Raw genomic sequence first — 22,816 nt, forward strand, 5'->3', positions numbered from 1 at the left:
TTTGCTGGCATAGACCCAGTTTGCCAAGGCTAGGAGAGGTGGTGGTTTTTTCAAATGCCCAATTTTCAACAACAAAATAATTGCAAGGAGCAGGATAGCCTGGCCTATTCAAAGGAAGAAAATGAAGTGCAGGAACCTTCCCTGAAGAAACATACGTATCAGACTTACTAAATAAAGACTTTAAAACAACTGTCTGAAATAAGCTCAAAGAGTTAAAGGAAGACAGACAAAGAACTATAGGAAATCAGGAAAATGATACATGAACAAAATGAGAATAGTAGCAAATTATAAAAAGGAAACATTCTGGAGCTGAAAAATACAATAACTTAATTGAAAATTTCACTGACGGTGCAACAACAGATTTGAGAAGGCAGAAGAAAGAATCGGCACAGGAGCAAAAAGGAAAACAAACAGATCCTTAGGGACTTATGGCACATCAACAAGAGGACCAATATATGTATATGCAAGTACCAGAAGAAGAGAGAAAGAAAAAGAGATAATTTGAAGAAATATTGGCCAAAAACTACCCAAATTTGTGAAGACATGCATCTACAAATCAAAGAAGTTTAAAATCCAAGTAGGATAAATCCAGAAAGACCCACACCAAGACACATTGTAATCAAACTATAGAAAAATAAGGACGATGTTGAAAGCAGCAAGAGAAAGGTGACTCGTCACGTACAAGGGATCATCAATAAGATTATCAGTTAATTTCTCAGCAAAAACTTTGGAGGCCAGAAGGGAACAGGATGATGTATTTAAAGTGCTGAAAGAAAAAAAAAAAACAAACTTTGAACCGAGAATTCTATTCCTGGCAAAACTATCCCTCAAAAATGAGAGAGAATCACCTCACACCCATTAGAATAGCTACTATAAAACAAAACAAACAAAATAACAAATGTTGGGGAGGATGTAGAGATTGGAACCCTTATGTACTGTTGATGGTAATGTAAAATGGTGTAACATATAGAAAACAGTATAGCAGGACCTCAAAAAAATAAGCATAGAATTATTGTATAATCCAGCAATTCCACTTCTGGGTATATACCCAAAGAATTGAAAGCAGGATCTAAAAGACGTATTGGTACACCCATGTTCACAGGAGCATTATCCTCACTATCCAAAAGGTGGAAGCAAAACGAAGTGTCCATTGACAGATTAATGGATAAACAAAATGTGATCTATACATATACTGGAATATAATTCAGCCTTAAAGGAAAACCTGACACATGCTGCAGCATGGATGAAACTTGGGGATATTATGCTAAGTGAAATAAACCAGTCACAAAAGGACAGATACTTTATGGTTCCACTTATATGAGATATAGTCAAAATCATAAACACAAACATAGAATGGTGGTTTCCAGGGACCAGGGGGAGGAGATAATCGGTTGTTGTTTAATGGTTATAGATTTCAGTTTTGCTTGCAAGTTGAAAAGAGTTTTGGAAATTCATTGCACAACAATGTAGATGTATTTAGCACTAATGAACTGTACACTTAAAAATGGTTGAGATAGTAAATTTTGTACTTTTCCACACAAAAAAATACTTTTTTTAAATAAATTATTTTATTTTATTTATATTTGGCTGTGTTGGCTCTTCATTGCTGCACACGGGCTTTCTCTAGTTGCGGTGAGCAGGGTCTACTCTTCGTTGTGGTGCAAGTGCTTCTCACTGCAGTGGCTTCTCTTGTTGCAGAGCACGGGCTCTAGGCATGTGGGCTTCAGTAGTTGTGACACATGGGCTTAGTAGTTGTGGCGCACAGGTTCTAGAGTGCAGGCTCAGTAGTTGTGGTGCACGGGCTTAGTTGCTCCACGGCATGTGGGATATTCCCAAAGCTGGGCTCGAACCCGTGTCCCCCTCATTGGCAATTCTTAACCAGTGCACCACCAGTGAAGCCCTCTTCTATGGTTTCTTTAAAAAATTTCCTCCAATTTTCCTTAAGACATTTTTCTTTAAATTGCATTTATTTAGTCTTATGTTTCCTCTAATTTAGTCTTCATTTTTTTCCCCTTCTAATTTTTACTCTGAGTAAAGTAAAACTCTTATTTATGAGTTTTTCTAACTTTATTTACTGTGGTTCATTCATGTCATGTATCATTTTCTTATTAATTTTTAGCTGGTTTTAAAATAGTATGTTGCAATTTGAGCTGTTTCGTGTGCACGTATTTCTGGTGTGCTCTCATTAGCTTATAGAAATGTTATACTCTTTTTCTTTTTTTTAATAATAACCTTGTATGAATTTGACCTCAATAATTTTCTGCTGTTTATTTTTATATGAAATTAGTTTTCTGGAACTTTTAGAAGGAGTTGTGTGGTTCAGGATGGTTTTACTAACTTCACAAAGCTCCCTCTTTTGTTGTTTTCAAATAACATTCAAAAATTTGGTGGCTTGCTGACTCTGTTCCCCTCCCACTCTTTTATTTAGACCAAGGATTGGCAAAGGCCACCTGTTTTTTTGTAAATAAGGTTTTATTAGACCACAGCCCTGCTCATTCATTTACATATGCTTATGGCTGCTCTCAGGCCAAATCTGCAAAATTGAGGAGTTGCAACATGCACCCTATAACCTATAAGCCAAAAATATTATGGTCTAGCCCTTTAAGACCCTGATTTAGACCTCTTCTTTCTTTGTCTCTCTATTGTCCCTGTTTTGCTCAATTTTGACTTTATCCCAGCTGTGTCTTCTCAGTGTGAGGCACTGTCAAGGAAGCCAGTCAGTTTAGAGAGTTCAAAGGGACCCACACTGCTTCAGACCTTAGTACCCCTTACGTTTAAAAAATTGTGGTAAAATATACATATAACATAAAATTTATCATTTTAACCATTTTTAGTTTAACAATTCAGTATATTCACAGTGTTGTGCAATCATCACCACTGTATATTTTCAGAACTTTTTTATCACCCCAAACTAAAACTCTGTACCCATTAAACAGTAATTCCCCATTCCCCCTCTTTCTCTAGCCCCTGGTAACCTCTATTCTACTTTCTGTCTCTATGAATTTGCCTATTCTAAGTACTTAATGTCCTTCAGTGTCTGCTTTATTCCACTAAGCATAATGTTTTCAAGATCATCCATGTTGTAGTAGGTATCAGAATTTTGTTCCTTTTTATGACTGAATAATATTCCATTGTATGTATATATCACATTTTGTTGATCCATTCATTTACTGATGGACACTTCAGTTGTTTCTACCTTTGAACATTGGTGTACAAATATCTGTCTGAGTCCCTGCTTTCAATTCTTTTGAGTATATATCTAGAAGTGGAATTGCTGGATTATACAGTAATTCTATTTTTAACTTTTTTTGTTGTTTGTGTGTGTTTTTGTTTTTTTTGGTTTTGGCCGCACTGCGCTTGCAGAATCTCAGTTCCCCGACCAGGGATTGAACCTGGGGCATGGCAGGGAAAGCCTGGAATCCTAACCACTAGGCCACCTGAGAACTCCCTGTTTTTAACTTTTTGAAGAACTGTCACAATGGCTTTTCCATTTTTCCACAGTGGCAGCACCATTTTATATTCCCACCAGCAGTGCACTTGGATTCCAGTTTCTCCACATCCTTGGCCAACATTTGTTTTTTTCCGGTTTGCTTTTGTTTTAGTAACAGCCATCCTCATGAGTATTAAGCGTTATCTCATTGTGGTTTTGATTTGCATTTCCCTAATGATTAGTGATGTTGAGTATCTTTTCATGTGCTTATTGAGCACTTGTGTTTCTTCTTTGGATATTCGTCTATTTGAGTCCTTTGAATTGTATTTGTTGTTGAGTTGCAGAAGTTCGGTTCTTTATGTATTTTGGGTATTAATTCCTTATCAGATATATGATTTGCAAATATTTACTCCCATTTGTTTGTTGTCTTTTCACTCTCTTGATAGTGTCCTTTGATTATTTTCCCTTTTAGAATTACTAAATAATTTATGGAGAGATATTTTAAGATTATGTAAATATCCTCTTCCTCATCAGACTTTCACTCACTAATTTAAGCATCTATCAGTGATTCTTTCCTGAATCAATGGCTACTATTTTTGCACACCAGCCATGTTCCAGATACTGCGCTAGGTGCTTACCATGCATTATCCCTATGTCATAGATGAGGAAACTGAAGCTGAATAGGTGAAACAACAGTGTAAGGACTCCTCGCAAGCAGTAGAAATGGGAGTAGACTCAGGACTGTCTGCTCCAGAGCTAGAGCTCATGTGCTAGAGCTTGGAAAGCAACCGTTAGCTGGAAACTTGGGGCTCCAAGCATCAGGTCTATTGAGCTAGCCTGTTTTTGATGCTCCTTCCTTGTGTTTCCCAAACACCCGCGACCTTGAGAGGGGGAAGAACAGGCAGACTTCAGGGCTATGGGCTGTGACATGCTGGGTGTGTTCTGCAGTCAGGAACCAATCCCCTGATAGAGTACCAGCTACCCAGACTGATCTGCTTACAGTTTATTGGGTCACTGTGTATCTGCAGTGTTCTGCAGGTGTGGTTGAGTCAGTAGCTGGGCTCACAGAACCAGAAGTCCCAAGTTGTCCTTTCAATGATAGGGGTCGGGGGGGTGGTCTTAGTAACCTGGCAGGTTCTGGGTTAAACACTCCCACTCTTTCCTCCTCTGGGGCCTTAGCTGGGAGGAACAGAACATGGGCAGGGTGGGGTCCTGGGGCAGGGAGCCAGAGCCCTGAGTCATAGAGAAACCAAGGAGTCAGGGTGAGGGCACAGCATGTTGAGCCAGAAAACCTAGAGGAAAGCCAATGTCTGAATGCTGGGAGGAGGGAGAAGTCACCAGATGCAGGTGAGGTCACAGGAGGGATCACAGTTAGAAATGGAGCCAAGAACAAGCTCCAGTGGGTCAGGATCACATGAGGTTGGTATAGGAGATGCTGAACCTGTGTCTGGAGATCTCCACTGTGGGAGGCTTATTCTCCAGGGCTGACAGTGGCCTAAGCCACACAAGGCCAGGTGTGTGCATTAGTCACAGGTGCCTTATTGGATCAGGCTTCGTGGTGGACATTCACCTCTCCAGCTACAATTGGGCATCTCCAGTAGGCCCATACCCACCTCCACTGCCTGGGATTCAGCCTCTGTATCCTATCAGCTGGGGTCACCTAGCTCAGCTCCTCATCTGCTGTGATTACTCAGTCAGACCCCAACCCTCTCTTGGATGAAAACTGCATTCTTCATGAGCTTTACTCTCAGACACTTTCCGTGTAGTGGCATTTTTTTGTTTTGTTTGTTTTTGTTTTTTTAACCATCCAGAAATAATTCCAAGCTTACAAAAAGTTGCAAAAATAAAAGCAGCACAATATAAAAATACGCATTTTTCCCCCAAACCATCTTAAAGTGAGTTAAATACATCATGACTCTTTACACCTAAATACTATATAATTAATTATCGCTGGTGTTTTCTCCCTTGCAATGAATAAGCAGTGCAGGGAGACCATGCAAATTTTCCTTAACAAAATTGCCCCCTAGATTGAGTGTCCCCTGATTCTTCCCTAATCCAGTCTTTACTGCGATGGTTACGAAACGGGTTTGTTGACTCCAGCACTCCCTCCGCATCTTCCATTCTGCCCTCAAAACCCCATTTTTTCAAAAGTGCTGCCTTACTTCCTGGATGGGGTTCCAAGCCTATCTTGTACCAGGCCCGGACTCAGTCATTTCCGTGAGGAGCATGACTCCTTTTAGTGCTGAAGGTATCAGAGATCAAGTTCAGAGAACTGGGTGTCCTCATTGCTACTGGCGTGCCTTTGCTTCCTGGCTCTTTCAATGGACAGAGCTAGGAAATATATGCTTGTGTATGCACATGTACATACGTACACATATTTGTGTATTCATACATATGTATAATATCAACATGCATATACATATTTTAGAAATCATGAATTTACGCTGATACCTCCTCACAGAGTTATTTCTTGCTTTGCCCACTCCGTATGTATATGTCCCTTCTCCCTCAGTGAGAATCCTGGCTCCCAACCGTATCAACATATTTGCTCAATCCTATATTACATCTAAAGTAGTTTATTACATCCAAGATGGTTTCTGAATTGCTTTGCCCACACCATTACAAACAACAGACCTACCAAAAGGAGTTCAGGATTTGTTTCCAATTCTTCCCCCTTCCACCACATCCCTGCCCCCAGTTGAGGGTATGTAGTCAAATACTGTGTTAAGTTACTTGAATTGATTCTTCTTTTTAGTGTGGTTATGGTGCTTATTTGATTATTTCCATTGTTTCAGTTTGCTTTCAGTTTTAAATTACCTCCTTTCCATTCTTATTGATTTAATTTTATTTTTGAACGTGTGACATATTGCCATACTTTCAAAAGTCAAATCTATAAAAAAAGTTATGCTCAGAGGAATATTACTTCCACCTATTCTCCTCCACCCCTTGTAGGTAACCAATGACATTGTTTCCTGATTTATCCTTCTTGTGTTTTATTTTGTAATGATAATCAGATATAAGTATATTTTCTTATTTTCCCTTCATTCTCGAGCAAAAGATAGCATACTATATATGTGTGATACAATAAGAAATATATTTGGTCTTTGTTCCCGGTTCCTTGCACAGAGCTCCTGAGACCCTTGAGATTTCCTGAGTGATGGGATTATCTTTAGTTACTCATAAGGAGCCCATTTTTTTTAGCACACCTGAGTTTATGGTAATGAGATGATATAGTGTGGAGCCCCTAGATAGCTTCAGGATGGGGCTGGTCACCAGAAAGACCAAGTGATTAGAAGGTTGGAACTTTCAGCCACACCCACCAACCAGCCCTCCTTCTAGCAGTTGTTCTGGCCAGAGCCCACCTGGATCACACATGAGCCAGGATAAGAGGCCTGAACAGTTTGGGGCTCTAACTCAGCCTCTGGTTACCAGGAATGGGAGAGAACCTTACAGTCCATCAGGAACTTTCTTGGCACTGACAGTGTGGGAACAGCGATGAAGGCTATAAATGATGTCTTGGAGAATGAGGGTTGGGGCAGCCCCATGAGGTATCTTGAGTAAAGGACAACTACAATAGGACTGTTCTGAGTGGCTGAATCCTGTCTATTCTTTTGTGCAAGAACATACACACACCTCACATGCCCTTTACTACTCGCTCTGGTTTTCAGCCTCCTTTGAGTGACCTGGCCCTTCCTCTTGGAAGCCATGCTGGTGAGTGCCTAGCAGGAGTACAAGCCCTAGGCCAGATGAATCCAGGTTCTGCTGTTTACTTGTTGCAGGACCTTGAAATTACTTAACTTCCTTGATCTCTCCATCTATGAAATGTGAATAATCAGAGTAACTACCTCCTGGGATATTAGCGGGGGTGTTACAAAAAATACAGTTTATATCAGCATATGGACATATATATGTAACTGAAACCAAAGTTTTATGAAACAGTCCTTATCTTTACTATGTGCAATGTTCTCTTATAATTTTCTCTTCTATTGTATTCTAGTCTGTCCTTTTAAACAAATATGTTGATTGTGCCTCCACGTACTCTCATGACTCACTAATGGGTTAGCACCCATAGTTTGAAAAGCATTGCTGAAAACTCTTCTGTCTTCAAATAGGGAATTAAAAAATGAAAAGAAAAAAAAATGAGTCAATAGAAAAATATATATATATAAGAACAAAAAATATATATTTCCTCCAAGTAGATTTAATTAATTCAACAGACGTACAGTAGAGTATATAATTGTTTCGCCATTACTCCTTCCCTTCCCTGTAAGGTGATTATGTATACCTTCTTGCTAAGCGGTCCATTGTGAGGTTTGGCCATGTTACTTCTTATGGCTTTTGGCAAGTGAGCAGGAATGACTCATATAATGTCTGAGCAGAAACTTTAAAAGCAAAAAATTGCATAGTTTGGCTTGGTCTCTAGTGATTTTGCCCTCTGCTATGAGAACAGTATGTTTCAGATAGGTCTGTTCCTTTGGCCTGGGTCCCAGAGTGAGAATGTACACAGATCCAAAGTGCAGCCTATCCTCAGCCCTCATGTAACATGAGAAACAAATATTTGTTGTAATAAGCCACTGAGATTTGGGGTTGTTTGTTACTGCAGCAAAAGCTGACTATTCCAAGAAGCAACTTAAAGAAAAAAAAAAAAAAAAGAGAAAAACCCAAAGCATTCTTTTGAACGTTTAAACAATACAGAAGTATATAAAGTAAAACATAAAGTTCCCTTTCACCAACTCCCTGCTCCTTCAGGAGTCATCATTGGTAACATTTTGGTGCATGTCCTTTCAGAGAAGGAAATTTTTGAAATGGTTGTTTTCTAATCTTAATGAGATAAAATTAGTACACGATTTTCCATAAGTAAAGTTTTATCACCTGTTTGTTTACATATGGCTGCTTTCACACTAAAATAGCAGAGTTGAGTATTGCAACAGAGACTGTAATGCCTAACATATTTACTGTCTGGCCCTTCACAGAAGAAATGTGCTGACCCTTTACCTAAGTTTACCAAATGTTAACGTTTGGCATTTTGTAACTTTTGTTTTTATTTCTCTCTCTTTTATATATGGATTTTTTTCTAAACTATTTAAAATAAAGTGTAGATATCATGACACTTTATATATTTCAGTATGTATTTCCTAAGAATAAGTGTACTCTTATACATAACCTGTCAACTCTAATAATATAATAGCCAGTTATTTTACTAGCAAAAGTGAGTTTATTTGGGAATAGCAGAGTAATTGAAATTTGGGATATGTGAACCATAGTGGACAATAGGCAAGTCCAGAGAATAAGGAAGGGAGACTTGCCTTTATAGGGAAAAGCAGGAAATTGGGAAGCGCTTGTGATAACCAAAGAGTCCATTGGAGGAAGCTGGTAGTCCAAAGTATGGAGCCTTCTCATTGGTTGGGCTACTACAATCTCTAATTGCCTGGGTTGTCATGGGTGGAGAGAAGTTTTCTTCTTGTGCTGGATAGTAAAGTAGAGGCATCTTCCTGTGGGAGATGTAGGTATATATCTCTTCCTGTTTGGAGCAATCAATGATGCATGGTGGGGCATGAGATCTCCCCCTACAGGCCTGTCCCAACTCCAGTCTTAGCTGAGGTTTCTTTAATTGATTCCACATTTCCCCCTTTTGATCAAAATCTTTCCTCGAAAGCATTGCTGATCAAAGAGTCAGGATCTCTGCACGTAGTGGTTTGTCCCTCGGTGCCAGGAAGGATCTTCCCTGGTTGTTATGTCCCATGTGGTAGGGAAGTACACAAATCAGAAACCTCTTGAGTCTCTATTTGAGTAACAAGGAAAGGTGGTAGGAAGAACTCTCAGGCATTTCTTGTTTAAAGTCCATATTTAGTCAAGGTTGTAAGTGCTAGAAATTACCTCAAAGTGCTGAACTAGCTCATCTTATTAGGCATGTCATTTTTTAAAAATTTATTAATTTATTTATTTTTTGGCTGTGTTGGGTCTTCGTTTCTGTGCGAGGGCTTTCTCTAGTTGCGGCGAGTGGGGGCCAGTCTTCATCGCGGTGCGCAGGCCTCTCACTGTCACGGCCTCTCTTGTTGCGGAGCACAGGCTCCAGATACGCAGGCTCAGTAATTGTGGCTCACGGGCTTAGTTGCTCCGCGGCATGTGGGATCTTCCCAGACCAGGGCTCGAACCCGTGTCCCCTGCATTGGCAGGCAGATTCTCAACCACTGCGCCACCAGGGAAGCCCCAGGCATGTCATTTTTGCAAAGGTTCAACAAGCAATAGGTACAGAACTTAACAAACAGGACCACAGATCATTATAAAATGATACTTAATTATCTATTTGATCAAAGTAACAATAAAAGATTTCAAAGACAAATAGAAAATATTACATAGTTGTAAGGGAGACTTAGCTCTTTTATTTTTTAAACTTTTTTCTTTTTTTTAAAGGAATTCCTTCATTTTTATGGCTGTGTTGGGTCTTCGTTTCTGTGCGAGGGCTTTCTCTAGTTGTGGCAAGCGGGGGCCACTCTTCATCGCGGTGCGCGGCCCTCTCACTATCACGGCCTCTCTTGTTGCAGAGCACAGGCTCCAGACGCGCAGGCTCAGTAATTGTGGCTCACGGGCCCAGCTGCTCTGCGGCATGTGGGATCTTCCCAGACTGGGGCTCGAACCCATGTCCCCTGCATTGGCAGGCAGATTCTCAACCACTGCGCCACCAGGGGAGCCCAGCTCTTTTAATATTGAGAAGATTCCGTTTTCTTAACTAATGAGAGACTTGATTAAGACAACATGAAGCACAGGAAATAATTTTGGTAAAACAGAAATCTCTGTTTTCTAAGCTGATTACTTAAAGGTAAGGAAAAACCTTTCACAATTTTTTATCAGGAGTAGATCAATATTCCAAGAAAATCTTGTTCTTTTAGCAAATGAAAGAAAATTGTTTTAGTTTTATATAAGTACACCACTTATTTTAAAGCTTAGTCTCAAAACTTTTATAATCTTCACCAGCTTGACCACACGTAAAGTTTCTTTTTTCAAAGATTCTTTTTCCAGAAATCTTCTACAACTTACTATTTCCGTTTAGCTTTGTCCTGTCTTTCCTCTTTCCTATTCTGAAACAATCAGCCTCATTTTAGGACAAAATTACTTTCTTTCCCTCAACAAAATTTCCATTCCTCATACCTTTTAATGCCAAGAGCACATATCCTTCTTTCCTTGCATACAGAGTTATTTTCCCTTATTATTCCTAGTAACTTCACTAGAACGGTCTGTTATTGACAAATTTCTGCATATATTTCATAATTCCTAAAAGCATATTTTCCCCACAGTAAAATTTCCAAAATATGGCATGCTTACCAATAGATCCAACTATCTTTAATTAGTTTGTAAAGGAAGCCCAAAGTGAATGAACCCATTTTTAGTAATGTATCAGTATTTTATCTTACTTGGGAATGATGTAGATATTTAATGATTACCCATCACTTAACTTAGCAAAACTGTAAGATTCCAAGTTACCAAAAAGATTTGGGGAAGCTACCTAAAAGCATTACTTATAAACCTGTATCTCATTCACATCCAGTTTACTTGTTTTCAACAGTCATGTAGCCATTTTTGTAACACTTGCAAAAATTTTTATCATACCAAGTTATTTTTCTTGCTGACAAATTTTGTAACAAAGATAACATGAACTTATCTGACCAGTAAGCTCAAGTAGAATAAAAATGGTATGCCTGCATTATTTTCAGTGTTGATAACTCCAAAGATATGCCTATTTTAATTAAACCCCAAACTAGCTTTCATTCACCAACATTAATCTCAGATCATGTAAACCTGAAAAGCACCTGGTCCAGTCTCTGTTATATTTTAACTTATATAAGTGCTTGTTTGTTTTTAAATCAATTAAATAGAGCTCTTTTATAAATTAATTTTAGCAATACCATCTACAGGTAGAAAAGGAAAAAAAAACCCCACACATCTACAACACATATATACACATAGACACAAATGAAAATACAGACAGATGCAAACAGAGACCTTCTAGGTTTGTTTTAAATTTTAGCCATGTCTCAGATACAAACTCAAAAGAATAGTTAGATCCAAATTGTGTCTCTGGCATGCTGTAAGAATGCTTTTAGAACTGTTTATGGAGTCAATTTGTCTTTTAGAAGCTTCTGCATACCAATCAAAGAATGCATTTTATTGTCTCCCTAAGGGTTTGGACTTCTCTCTTTTAAGGGTTCTCCGTCAGTTGGACTTATTTAAAACAAGGTTCCCCCTTTTGAACAGGATGGGGTGACTTACCGAAAAGCTTCAACAGACAGACAAACAGAAAGCAACTTTTCTCCTATTATCAAAAATCTAGGGCAGTTGATATTTAAATCCTTCCTTCTAGTTGTTTATTTGCTCCAGATAACTTAGAAACAGTAACCAGGGGTTTAGCATTTGGATCCTCAGAGGGTTCGATTTTAAAGGGGCTGGTTTTCACAGAGGAAAGAGGAAAGTGGCATTGGGGGTGGGGCCAGAGCACAAGGTGGAGTCTGAGACAAAGGGGGCAGAGAAGACACACAAGATGGCCCCTGAGACAGAGAACCTGGGGGAGGGGAACACAAGAAGTACGAGATTTCAGAAGTCATTTTGTTCTTTTCTCTCTCTCTCTCTTTTTTTTTTTTTTTTGGCCATACCATGCAGCATGTGGGATGTGGGATCTTAGCTCCCCAACCAGGCATCAAACCCGCACCCCCTGCATTGGAAGCACGGAGTCTTAACCACTGGAACACCAAGGAAGTCCCAGTCATTTTGTTCTTTTCTAGTTTTTCGGTTGTTTCTGCCAATGTAGAAACGGTATCTTGCAAAGAGGTAATTTTAGAGTTTTGTGTGTATTTGGAAGCTTCCAGGTACCAATAAAAATAAATAAACCGTTTGTTTTGTTTAATTTTAAAACCATGGACCTCCAATTTAGTCTTATAAAAAAAAATGAGTTTGGGAAGACTGAAAGCTACCCATAACGGCCACTGTAATTCTGAATTACCTTTAGTTTTCTCAGCCCACTTAGTTAAAAATGTGCATGTGGGGAGCCCATAGTTTTTAAACATGAAACCAGCTGGAGTCCCCAAAGGAGGGCTGCCCTCAGAGCATTTAGATGGTCAGGGTCTCATTTTCTTAAGTTCTCCTGGAAACCCAAGAAAGTTGCTAGAGTCCTAACCCAGATTCCAAAAGGACTAAAACAAAATCTTAGATCCCAGTTAGCTTGGTCCCCAAAAGAGAACCTCACTGCCATGCTCCAGAAAGCAACTGAGTACTCACCAAGGATGAAGCCTTGAACCAGAAAGAACAGAACCTTTCCAGATCCCAAATGAAGTCCGAGAGCTCAAAATGCAAAAAGAGTGGAGCTTGGAAACCAAGATGAGACTCCAAACTGAAAACAGGTGGTAACCTACGGAAACAATGAGCATAAAGGGCTTGGTGTAGGTACCTCGTTCAGTTCTGGGAGCCATCATCTCTCAGGTCCACCTCCTTTCGACCCCACTTCTGACACCAAACATGTCAACTTTAATAATATAATAGCCAGCTATTTTACCAGCAAAAGTGAGTTTATTTAGGGATAGCAGAGGAATTCCAATTTGGGACGTGTGAACTACAGCACACCATAGGCAAATCCAGAGAACAAGGAAGGGGTAGTTGAGAGGGTCTGTGATAACCAAAGAATCCACTGGAGGAAGCTGGGAGTCCAAAGTATGGTGGCTTCTCATTGGTTGGGCTGCTAGTCTTTGATTAGCTGGGCTGTCATGGGGCAGAGAGATGTCTTCTTCTCCCTGCTGGATAGTAGTGTAGAGGCACCTTCTGGTGGGAGGTGTAGGTGAGGTCTCTTCCTGTTTGGAGCAATTGATGATGCATGGCGGTCATGAGAGCTCCCCCTACAGGCCTGTCCCAACTCCAATTTTAGCTGAGTTTAAGAAAATTAATTTCACAAACCACATTATAATTATCACACCTGGAGCATTTAACATTAATACAATTCTACTAATATTCAGATTTCCCCAAAATTGTCCTGAAAATGTCCTTTATAGCCTTTCCCCCCTCAAGTCAGTATGTAATTAGAGATTATACTGTGCATTTCGTTATCATGTCTCTTTAGTTGCCTTTAATCTAGAACAGTTCTCAGTCTTTTTAGACTCTCGTGAAACTTTTTGACGAGTTTTTGAAGAGTCTGAGCAGCTGTTCTGCAGATTGTCAATTTGGATTTGTCTGTTTTTTGCAACCGCAGTATGAGATTCAGGTTAATCATTTTTTGGCAGAAATTCTACATAGGTGTTATCGTGTTCTTATCAGGAGGCTTATGCTGTCACTTTGACTAATTATTTGTGATGTTAAGTTGTGTCACTTGTTTGCCTAGTGTCTGCCAGATTTCTCTGCCGTAAAGGTCATTTTTTCCCCTTTATAACTAGTAAGTCATCTGTGGGGAAATTCTTTGAGCTGTGTGGAACAACCTATTTCCCAACAACATTTTGCCCCGTGTGTTTGGCTCCACTGATGATTCTTTCCTGAATCAATTGTTGTCATGTAGGATGTAAATGGACATCAATGTTTAAAATGGTACCCAAGTGATTTTAAAGTGTAGCAGCATTGGGAATTGCTAGACCAGTGCTTCTCAATCTGTGTTTATGAATCCCCTGGGGATCTTGTTACAATGAAAATTTGGAATCAGCAAGACTGAAGTAGAGGTAAGATTAAGCATTTCCAACAAATTCCCAGGTGCTGCTGGTGATACTGCCACATGGACCACACGTTAAATATCAAGGGTCCGTCTAGACTCCAGACAATACATACAATTCATTCTGGATACATCTCTTCCTAATTCATTCTGGATACATCTCTTCCTAATTCATTCTGGATACATCTCTTCCTAATTCATTCTGGATACATCTCTTCCTAATTCATTCTGGATACATCTCTTCCTAATTCATTCTGGATACATCTCTTCCTAATTCATTCTGGATACATCTCTTCCTAATTCATTCTGGATACATCTCTTCCTAATTCCTTCTGGATACATGAATGCAGTGGAAGCACAGAGTCTTAACCACTGGACCGCCAGGGAAGTCCCTCATCTACGACTTTTAAGAACTGTATGTTAATAAGGCCAAAAGGAGCTGTCAGAATGTTACTAGTGATTGTCTCTGAGTGGTAGTTGTCTTTCCATTTTAGTACTTTGCTGTGCGTTCCAAGGTGTTTGTAATACGTTGTTTTTTTTTTTAATCTTTGGAAAAAATTAAGTTAGAAGAATGGAAAGAAAGAGAGAGAGAAAGAAAGAAAGAAACAAAGAATGAGAAGGAAGGAAAGGTGTGAGGGAGGAAGAGAGAAAGAGAAAGGGAGAGGAAGTGAGGGAGGAAAGGAAGAAATAACTGAAATTGATTTACAGCTAGAAGGCTGGTTGCTTTCCTGGGGCTGAATTTTCCAGAAGAGCAGCCTGAGAAGTGCCATACAATCTGAGTGGCATGTTTCTCTCTTCCTCCTCACACACTCCTGTGTTGCTGGATCTGCAGAGCCACAAATAGCATCTAGTCCGGTTCCTGTGTTCGGCATCCCCTTGAACAGACTTCTGCTCTAAGCTTCTATGTATTGTGACTTTTGGCTTCGCCCAGAGCTTTGGATAGACTATTCCAATCCAAGCTGCGAGACTGGAAACTATGCTGATGGGAGATTCCTTTGATGTGGAGCAGGATGGAGTGAGAGAAGGGGTAGCCAGGATCTCCTGATGTTTCTGTTAGAGCCGGAGCTGCTTCTTTTTTATAAATTTATTTGTTTATTTATTTTTTATTTTTGGCAGCGTTGGGTCTTCATTGCTGTCCGCAGGCTCTCTCTAGTTGGCGGTGAGCAGGGGCTACTCTTCGTTGCAGTGCGCAGGCTTCTCATTGCAGTGGCTTCTCTTGTGGAGCACGGGCTCTAGGCACACAGGCTTCAGTAGTTGTGGCGCATGGGCTCAGTAGTTGTGGCTCGTGGGCTCTAGAGCGCAGGCTCACCAGTTTTGGCACACGGGCTTTAGTTGCTCCACAGCATGTGGGATCTTCCTGGACCAGGGATCAAACCCGTGTCCCCTGCATTGGCAGGCGGCTTCTTAACCTTGGCACCACCAGGGAAGTCCCGAGCCTGAGCTGCTTCTAGCTGAGGCTGGGACAAACCTTCAGAGCTGGTTTGAAGTGGGAGGTGGAGTGAGAGGGCCTGACTGTTATCCTCTGACGTCAATCAGTCCTTAGATGAGGGCTGCCTGAGGTGAGGATGTGACCTTGGGTGAGGTGGCTCTCCTCAGCTGAGGCTACTATTCTTGAAGGTGGCTGAGGCTTATCTATGGGGGTCACTCCATAGATAATGTTAATTTGTGCTTCATTCCTGAAAGGGGATCTTCATTTCTGAAGGAGGATCACAGCGTCCCCCATGAATTTACAGAATAGTGTATTGATATGAAACTAGGCAAGAATAGGATGAGAAGACATAAGAGGAAGCAGTGGGAAAGGAGGCAGGAAATGGTGTCTTGTTTAAGTGGGGGCTCTTTTACCCACCACAGCACAGGCCCCAGGCCAGGCTCACTCACCTAGGAGAGAACCTGGCTTCACCCTTGACTCTGGTTCTGTCTGTCTGTCTTCTTCTGTCTTCACCCACAATCCAGGCCTGCAGGTTTCTCAAACGTTCTGCTCTGAGGGACCCGTGCTCAAGGGTCTTTGGTATGTTTGGGACTCCAGGTCTGCTTAACATCTGGCCTCTCTGGTCCACTCGGAGCTACTCCCTTGGGTACACTGCTTCATCCCGGGAACACCACCAGGGCACATTGCAGACACTCTTGGCTTGCAGGACCCAGGCTGAGGACTCTGCTTTTATCTGAAGAAGCACTGCCTCTTCTCATCTTGCTTCTGAAAGAAAGAAAAGAAAAAGAGAAAGAAAATATATTTTATGGGATTATCCTTTTAAAAACAAAAGACACTGGGAGCCATGGAGATGTGATAGTTGGATCTCCCTCAAGAAAGAACGTGTCCTTCAGCTGCCAGGTGTGCAGGTAGCTGACAGCCTCCAGATATCTGCATCTCACGATCTGCCTCAGTTTTCACACCGAGGCCAGGGTCTTACTGGGCAGCCCCAGACCATGATATGTACGACAGGGACACTAGGACCTGGATATTTTTGCCCAACATACGATTCCTCTGTGGGCTATCTTTGCTCCCTCTCAAGAAAATGAAAAGATAACCCACAGAATGAAAGAAAATATTTGCAAATCTTATGTCTGATCAGTGGCTTGTCCGCAGAATATATAAAGAATTCTTACAGTGCAATGGTAATAAAAACAAACAAACAAACAAATAATCCAATTAAAATATAGGCAAAGGATCTGAATAGACTTTGCTCCAAGGAAGAAATACAAATGGCCCAAGGGCACGTGAAAAGATGTTCAACATCATTAGCCATCAGGGAAATGCAAATCAAAACCACAATGAGATACCACTTCATATGACCAAGATGGCTAATCAGAAAAACACATGAGCGTTGATGAGACTGTGGAGAAAGTGGAACCCTCAGACACTGCGGGTGGCAGTGTGAAATGGTGCAGCTACGTGGAAAACAGTCTGGCAGGTCCTGAAATGACTAAACGTAGGGTTACCATGTGACCCAGCAATTCCACTCCTACATACATCCCCATGAGAAATGAAGACATATGTCCACACAAAAACTTGTACACAAATGTCACAGCAGCATTATTCACAATAGCTAAAAGGTGGAAACAACCCAAATGTCCATCAAGTGAGGAATGGATAAACAAAATGTAGCATACCCATACAATGAAATATTATTTGGCCATAAAAAGGAATGCAGTGCTGATACGTGCCACAACATGGATAAACCTTGAAAACATTATGCTAAGTGAAAGGAGCCAGTTACAAAAGACCATATATTATATTATTCCATTTGTATGAAATGTCTATAATAGGGAAATTTATAGAGAGTAGATTAATGTTTGCTTAGGACTAGAGGGAGATGGAGGATGAGGGGTAATAACTAAAGGGTACAGGATTTAGTTTTGGGAGGTGCTGAAGTTGTTCTAAAATCGACTATGGTGATGGTTGCGCATATTTCTGAATATACTAAAAACCATTGAATGGTATGCTTTAAATGGGTGAATTGTATGGAATGTGAATTACATCTCTATAAAGCTGTTTTTTTTTTTTTTTTAAAAGAATACAGTGTGAAGAGAGCTGTGGTCATAGGGGCATACACAGAGTGCTGTGACAGCAAATCTAGAAAAAACAGAAAAAAAGGCCGGACCACCCCAGGCTAGGATGGTCAAGGAACGTGTTTCAGTGAGGCCCCGAAAACCTGGTGGGACTTAAGAAGAGGTTAAGAGGATTCTCAGGGTGAAGACTGTAATCTGGGACCCAGGTGGGAAGCCTGAAGTGGGGAATGGAGTCCAAGTAGTTAACTTTAGAGTAGCTAGCTTGGACATGGAATACAAAAAAGGGAAGAGAGAAAAGGGAAACGGGAAGGTTCTTATTTGAGCACTACTGCTGTGAGTTGGTTTCGGATTTGTTGAATGTTTAAAGCCAGATCTTTGAGGCTTGGGTACTTGGGTGAGTTCTCCGAGGAATCCTTTTCTTCAGTCACTAGATGTGAAGCAAACACACCTCTCCTTCTAGAAAATTCTCTCCCAAAATTTTCCTCCTTAAATCCAGTTGCCAACCTTTTTAGACCTTTGACGGGGCAAAGAGTTAAGACTAAAGTAACTACTTTTCAGAAACCTTATAAATTTTAGCCCAGGGTTTCCCAGCCTCAGAGCCACAGACAATTTGGTTGGATAATTCTTTGCTGTGGGCACTGTCCGTGCACTGTAGGCTGTTTAGCAGTGTCCCTGGCCTCTACCAGCTAGGTGGTTAACACCCTCACCTTCCAGTTGACAAGCAAAAACATCTCCAGACATTTCTCACTGCCAGATGTCCCCTGGGGGTGTTGATGACAAAATCGCCCCGGGTTAAGAACCACTGACCCAGCCCCCTTGCTACTCAAAGTGTGGACCATGGACCAGTACCATAAGCATCATCTGGGAACTTGTTAGAAATGTAAATTGTCAGGCCCCCACCCTAGACCTGCTGAATCAGAATCTGCACTTGAACAAGATGTGTGATTTGTATGCTCATTAAAATGGGAAGCCTGGTCTAGTACACCGCGGCATGCGGGATCTTAGTTCCCTGACCAGGGATCAAACCCGTGCCTCCTGCAGTGGAAGCGTGGAGTCTTAACCACTGGACTGCCAGGGAAGTCCGGAAACTGACATTTTTAACATAAAAAGAAAAAAAATATCAAGGCCATGGCCTGGCCTTACTGGCACAGTATTCTCTTGCACCGGCCCTTAACTCGGGGCTTGCGTTTGAATCTCCACAACCTTTCCCAAACTACATGGGTCCAGGGCCCAGATTTCTGATTCAGTGGGTTCAGGGCCTATGACTTTTGAGACGTCTCTCCAGGTGATGTGTCCTCAGTTAAGGTCCCCTGGGCTAACTTTACTGGGTACTTAGCTGCTTCCTTCCAAATCAACTATCCAAGTTGCAGAATCTCTTGAGAGAGAATAATTGGCTACCAAGTGAGCCCTGGCCATGTTTCAGAAGCACAGGGGAAATAGGGTCATACTTGGATTCTGGAGTGGAATCTTCTCAGGCCTCCAAACCTGGGGAACTGTTGTCTCTGGGAGTCGCCAGTTGTCGAATCCCCTTCTCTTGCCTGGAGGACCCAGGGAGCTGCTCTTTCTGTCATCACACCCTGCACTGCACACACCCCTGCTGAAACTCTGGCCACCAAGCTCAGGCATAGCATTCCTTCCAAGAATACCCAGGCTCTCTTAATTTCCTCTGTGTCCTCGGACAAGAATGGCTGGAAAAAGTGACAGGGCGGGCTTTCTTGGAAAGCAATCTGGCCTGCATCAGCATTAATGAGTAAAATGTGTCCTCATGTGGCTATTCCCCAACAGACAGCACATTCCCAAGCTATTTTAACTCATCGGTTCAGAAATTCTAGAGCCCCCATCCTCAGTCCTTGAGGTCTGGATCCTTTTTCTCCCAGAGAATCAGACCCAGACATCATTGATTAAAGGTTCTATAAGTCTCAGAGAATAGTTCGCTATCTATCATCTATCTGTGTATCTGTCATCTCTCTATCATCATCTAGATATAGATTGACAGTTGTAGAGATATTTATGTTACAAAGTGTTAAGAAATTCAACTGAGGAAATGTTAAAGATCTTATTGGCTTTATTGAATGGTTCATGAATTGGGCAGCATCCCATCTAGCAGATAGAAAGGAGCTCCCAGGAGCTGTACAAAAGAAAAGACTTACTGGCAGAAGGAAGGGGGTAAGGAAGTTAAACTAGCAAAAAGTGGATTGGTTTCAGCAAGGTCACCTTTCTTTAGGGGAGAGCAGGGGTCTATCAGGCAGATTACCTCACTGACCAGGTAATTCCTCATTGACCGATTTAAGATTCGATTTCCAGGAGACGCCAAAACTATAATTATTATTATTTTCTAATAAGTTTATAATTTGTTTATTTATTTTTGGCTGTGTTGGGTCTTCATTGTGGTGCACAGGCTTCTCATTGCGGTGGCTTCTCTTGTTGCAGAACATGGGCTCTAGGTGCGCAGGCTTCAGTAGTTGCAGCACGTGGGCTCAGTAGTTGTGGCATGCGGGCCCTAGAGCGTGCAGGCTTCAGTAGTTGTGGTGCGCGGGCTCAGTAGTTTTGGTTCGCGGGCTCTAGAGCACAGACTCAGTAGTTGTGGCGCACGGGCTTAGTTGCTCCACGGCATGTGGGATCTTCCTGGACCAGGGCTCGAACCCGTGTCCCCTGCATTGGCAGGTGGATTCTTAACCACTGCACCACCAGGGAAGTCCCCAAAACTATAATTATTAAGTCTCACTTAGGTGCCATGGGGCTTAGTATAAGTGACTCCATTTTGGGCCTGTTGTCTTCTTTTTAACAAAAATAATATAATCTTGATTTAGAAAGTTTGGAACATGATACAATTTTTACAACCCTGTTAAAGTTTAGTGGCCAGAACCTTCTTGGAGCTGTCAAAGTAACTTAGAAAATGCCAAGAATAGGCAGCCTTTTAGAATCATAGAAAACTAGACTATCTTTATTATGCTTCCCAAGGCCGTGGAAGCAGGCCATACACCATTTCAGGCCCTGTCCAAAGGAATGCATTTTCCCAGTCTACTGGGTCTTTTATTGTCCTACAAAAGTTAATTTTTTTTTTCCTTCACAAATAAACATGCAATTGACTAGTTTCAGTGTGGTAAACACCTGACTTGAAGCTCAAGAGTCACCAAGTTTAGTTCAGCTAATCATTCCCACTTTTGTCTCAACTGGGTTAAGTTCATGAGACCTTTGTTTCTTATCACGGATCAGCACTGTCATTTGTATAGTATTTTTCTCTTCAATTAAATATTTAAATAATGACATCAGTTGCTGTCCTGAGAATGATGACAACTGGTGATGCTGAAATGGGACTCTTGGCAGCTACGCAGCCCCCCCAGGAGTTAGCCTGAAATCATCCAGAGTCAGATGAGAGATAAAAGTGCAAATTCAGGCTTTGAAAAGTGCATTAGGTCTGTCCGTGTATAGTGTATGAAATGTATGAATGTGTAGACTGTTTTAAGTCTTGAATTTAGCAAAGTTGAGGACTGTCTGTATGTATAGGAATACCCTTTCCCTGCAGCACCGTATCTCTAAAATTCTTCCCTCCAATCTCCTGAAAACTCAGAGCCTGACTCTCCTATCACTATAACAACCCCTGCCTCATGGTGAATAGGGTCATTATCAAGAGTGGCAGAAGTGGTGAAGACTTTTAGTATTTCTATTGAAGTCCCATCTGGAGCTTGCATCTTATTTTGGGGGCCTCTTGATATCTTGACCTATGGGACACTTGCCAGTTGGGCCTATAACAGCCCTCGAGTGATCATCTGGGTGATCATAGTGACAAATATGGTAATTAAATTCTAACCAAAGTTTGCCATCCACACATAAAAATAACACAGGTGCTTAGAATAGATAAATCCTGTGTAAAAAGGAGGATAAGGGTGATCACCTCTGATTAATTATCCCAAGAGAGGCAGCAAAATTCCTGCAGAGGAAGGGAACAGAGTGCTGGTCTGTGCTAGAGAAGGTTCTCTCTAGGGGCACCAGACTGCAGTCCAAATCGTGAGCCTGTTAAGGCCAGGTGCCGAGGCTCACTTACCTGGGATCTGTTTGAGAATACCCGTTTTCAGTCTACTCAACTGCATTAGGTAGGACTCTTGGTTGTGAGTGGTAGAAACTCAAAATAGCTTAAGCCTGAAGATGGATTTATTTTAAGGAACAGTGGACCCTTGGAACCAATGGATCTCTTGGAACATGGGTGTCTTGGAACCCAGGAGCAAGAATGCAACTGGGCCTCAGAAGCTATATGGAGTCAGAGACTCGAACACCACCAGCCTCTCTGTCTTGTTTCTATGCCTCTCTGAGCTTCACTCTTTTTTCTCAGCAATGCATCTGCCTCCAATCCTTCAGACCAAATCATCTGAAACATGATTGTAGAGAGCTCCTAAATTTTATATTTTTACAACCTCAGACACCAACAAGAGCCTGTTTCAATTCTCTATCAGTCTCTGGTTCAAAAAATCTGGGAGAAGGCATTCATTGGATCAGCTTGAGGCAGGTGCCTTCCCTTGAGCCAATCAGCTGTGGGCAGCAGACAAGGTCACATGAAAACCGGGCAGCCTGGAAGCAGGAAGCAAGGAGCAAGGGCAGCAACTAAAAGGCGAGTAGTGCCAGCCAGTCATTCCTGTGGGGTGTCCACTGAGCCAACAATCCCACCATTTTGATGTCTTCTTTTGTATTCATTGATCTATGTCTGAGGCTGGAGAAATATGCCATGTTCATAGATTGGAAAACAATATTTTAAGGATCAGTTCTCCCCAAATTGATTTCTAGATTATACATATCCTTATCAAAATCTCAACATGTTTTTTTTCTTTTTTTTTGTATTTGTTTTGTTTTGTTTTTAGATTATGATTTTTATTTATTTTGTAAGTTTTATTTATATATTTATTTATTTATAATTTTTAAATGATTATATTCTATTTATTTAGGTCTTTAATTTCTCTCTTTTTTTTTCAAACCAAACAACTTTTTATTCAAGTATAGTTGATTTACAATGTGTTAGTTTCAGGTGTACAGCAAAGTGATTCAGTTACACATACGTGTGTATATATATATATATATATATACACACACACACACACATATATATATATTCTTTTCCCAATTCTTTTCCATTATAGGTTATTACAAGATATTGAATATAATTCCCTGTGCTATATAGTAGGTCCTTGTTGGTTTTCTATTTTATATAC

General features: G+C 41.0%; 1 protein-coding gene across 2 annotated transcripts in view; it reads left to right on the plus strand.

Annotated features, from left to right (window-relative positions):
- LOC118881583 (CGRP receptor component) overlaps window positions 1–17,817 on the plus strand; it is a 64,513-nt gene extending 46,696 nt beyond the window's left edge. Inside the window, exon 7 of one of the 2 annotated variants that reach the window (XR_005016569.1) lies at window positions 17,620–17,817. The gene's annotated coding sequence lies outside the window, so the exon portion shown is untranslated. Of the gene's footprint in view, window positions 1–12,085; window positions 12,109–17,619 lie in introns of those variants that run through there. The other variant, XR_005016570.1, reaches the window with a different exon arrangement.
- Window positions 17,818–22,816: the final 4,999 nt, after the last annotated feature.

This window comes from Balaenoptera musculus, chromosome 15, assembly GCF_009873245.2.
Source record: "Balaenoptera musculus isolate JJ_BM4_2016_0621 chromosome 15, mBalMus1.pri.v3, whole genome shotgun sequence".
NCBI classification, from domain to species: domain Eukaryota; kingdom Metazoa; phylum Chordata; class Mammalia; order Artiodactyla; family Balaenopteridae; genus Balaenoptera; species Balaenoptera musculus.